General features: G+C 48.2%; 1 pseudogene; it reads left to right on the plus strand.

Moving 5' to 3' along the window:
* The first annotated feature begins 1,243 nt into the window (after nucleotides 1–1,243).
* Nucleotides 1,244–2,553, plus strand: LOC100979879 (endosome-associated-trafficking regulator 1-like; annotated as a pseudogene).
* Nucleotides 2,554–3,375: the final 822 nt, after the last annotated feature.

Genomic DNA, 3,375 nt, shown 5'->3' on the forward strand with positions numbered 1-3,375 from the left:
AGTAATGAAAAGCGCAGGACTTAGCTTCACTGTTGAATTCTATCAAACATTTAAAGAAGAAATAATGCCAATCCTATTCAAACTATTCCAAAAATAGACGAGGAGGGAATACTTACAAACTCATTCTGAGGTTAGCATGATACCAAAACCAAACAAAGACACATCAAAAAAAAAGAAAACTACATGCCAATATCTGATTAATATTGGTGCAATAATCCTCAACAAACTACTACCATACCAAATTCAACAATACATTAAAAAGATCATTCATCAGGTGGGCGTGTTGGCTCACGCCTGTAATCTCAGCACTTTGGGAGGCCAAGGCGGGCAGATCACGAGGTCAGGAGATCAAGACCATCCTGGCTAACACGGTGAAACCCCGTCTCTACTAATAATACACAAAATTAGCCGGGCGTGGTCGCAGGCACCTGTAGTCTCAGCCACTCGGGAGGCTGAGGCAGGAGAATGGCGTGAACCCCGGAGGCGGAGCTTACAGTGAGCCGAGATCGCGCCACTACACTCCAGCCTGGGTGACAGACAGAGACTCCGTCTCAAAAAAAAAAAAAAAAATCATTTATCATGACCAAGTGGAATTTATCCCTGGGATGCAAGAATAGTTCAACATACACACATCAATCAGTGTGATACATCATATCAACAGAATGAAGGACAAAAATGATATGATCATTTTAATTGATGCTGAAAAAGCATTTGATAAAATTCGACATCCCTTCATGATAAAAACCCTCAAAAAACCAGATATAGAAGGAATATACCTCAACATAATAAAAGCCATGTATGACAGACCCACAGCTAGTATCATACTGAATGGGGAAAAACAAAAAGCCTTTCCTGTAAGACCTGGAGAATGACATGGATGCCCACTGTCATCACTGTTATTCAACATAGTACTGGAAGTCCTAGCTACAGCAATCAGACAAGAGAAAGAAATAAAAGGCATCCAAATTGGAAAGGAAGAAGTCAAATTACCTTTGCTTGCAGATGATATGATCTCACATTTGGAAAAACCTGAAAACTTCACCAAAAAACTATTAGAACTGATAAATTCAGTAAAGCTGCAGAACAGAAAATCAATATGCAAAAATTAGCATTTTTAGTAGCATTTCTATATGCCAACAGTGAAATCTGAGCAAGAAATTTAAAAAGTAATCCCATCTAATAATAGCTACAAATAAAATCAAATACCTAAGAAATGGAGAGGCTCGGAGGAGCGGGGGCGGCCGAGCAGTGGGCGACTGGGGCGGCTACACTGGCCGCGGCACTGGCGGAGCCCGGGCCATGGAGCCGCCGCTGCCGAGCTAGGCAGGTCCTGCCTCGCCGGGCCCGCGGCGATGTCGGGCTACCCGCGCCGCCCAGGCGCCACCCCGCTGTCCCGAGCCCGGAGCCTCGCCATTCCCGACGATGACAAATTTGAAGATCTTGAAGAGGCAAATCCATTCTTCTTTAAAGAGTTTCTGAAGACCAAGAACCTCCGCCTGTCGAAAGAGGACCCAGCCAGCAGAATTTATGCAAAGGAAGCCTCGAGGCATTCACTGGGACTTGACCACAACTCCTCACCCTCCCAAACCGGGGGGTATGGCCTAGAGTATCAGCAGCCATTTTTCGAGGACCCGACAGGGGCCGGTGACCTCCTGGATAAGGAGGAGGATGAGGACACCAGATGGAGTGGGGCCTACCTGCCGTCCGCCATCGAGCAGACTCACCCCGAGAGGGTCCCTGCCGCCACGTTGCCCTGCAGCACATACCTTTCCTTTTTCTCCACCCCGTCGGAGCTGGCAGGGCTTCAGTCTCTGCCCCCGTGGGCGTTGAGTGGCACTGATTCTCGTGCCTCCGGCCTCTCCGGCAGGGAGTCCTAGCGCAGACTTTGCGGCTCATGGAGTGTCTCTGGGAGACAGGCACCTGCGGACGCTGCAGGTAAGTTATGAAGCACTGAAAGATGAAAATTCTAAGCTGAGAAGAAAGCTGAATGAGGTTCAGAGCTTCTCTGAAGCTCAAACAGAAATGGTGAGGACACTTGAGCGGAAATTAGAAGCAAAAATGATCAAGGAGGAAAGCGACTACCACGACTTGGAGTCGGTGGTTCAGCAGGTGGAGCAGAACCTGGAGCTGATGACCAAACGGGCTGTAAAGGCAGAAAACCACGTCGTGAAACTGAAACAGGAAATCAATTTGCTCCAGGCGCAGGTCTCCAGCTTCCAGCGAGAGAATGACGCCCTGCAGTGCGGCCAGGGCGCCAGCCTGACAGTGGTGAAGCAGAACGCCGACGTGGCCTTGCAGAACCTCCGGGTGGTCATGAACAGCGCACAGGCTTCCATTAAGCAACTGGTTTCCGGAGCTGAAACAGTGAATCTGGTTGCTGAAATCCTTAAATCTATAAACAGAATTTCTGAAATTAAAGACGAGGAGGAAGACTCTTGAGGACCCCTGGGTGTTCTCAGCATGAAGCTCCTTGTATGCCTTGAAATCACCACCGCTTGATCTAAATGTGCAGTTGTGTCCTTAAATATGCAGTCTTTACCCAGAGTAAAGTGTTTATCGCAAGGGTCCAGTGTCGTGACCTCAGCCAGTTCTTGGCCACCGCAATGGGAGCAGCCCTGGCCGAGTTGCCTCTGTGGTTTCTATGCAGCCCTTCTTGGCGAAATTCCTGCGATCTTACAGATTCTACTGAGGAAGACACTGTCATAAAAGCCAAAGATTTTAAGAAAAAGAGCGGTTCTGGAATCAGTGTTTTCCAGTCCCATCCCAGAACATCAGTTGTAAGATAAGTACAATTGATTGTCCTTGATTTCATAAGTAGGACAAACACTAAATGTGCCTCTGAGACGGCGATCCTGAGCAGGGACCTGTGCCTTACGCCGACACTCAGGGCTCCCTCTGGCTCCCAGGTCACTCCTGTGGCCCCAGCGGGCGGTCCGTGCGGTCATGGCCCGAGTGCGCAGGGGCCACCGCGTGGCTGCTGCTGTCCTCCCCCAGGACCCACGGGGACCAAGGTCACACATTCTGTGCTGTGAAGCTGTCCAGATGCGCGTCTTTGGCTGGGGGTTCTGGTGGACGTTTCAAGTGGCATTTTGTACAATGCAGTTTAGAATTCAGGAATTTCAAGTATGTGCAGAGCCCACCCGGGTCTGTGAGGTCCCAGCTGCCTTTCTGACGGCCTCCCACAGAGGGAAGGCCACGAGTACTAAATGCCTTTTTTCCTATAGATTTTTTTTAACTTTTTTTCCCTCCTGTTCCAATTGATAGCCTTCTTATTTAATAAATTCTGTAGTTCACAAAAAAAACCTAAGAATTAACCAAAGAAGTGAAAGACATCCATAATAAAAACTATAAAACACCGATTAAAGAAATTGAAGA

The sequence above is a fragment of the Pan paniscus genome, chromosome 1, assembly GCF_029289425.2.
Source record: "Pan paniscus chromosome 1, NHGRI_mPanPan1-v2.0_pri, whole genome shotgun sequence".
In the NCBI taxonomy this organism is placed as follows: Eukaryota; Metazoa; Chordata; class Mammalia; order Primates; family Hominidae; genus Pan; species Pan paniscus.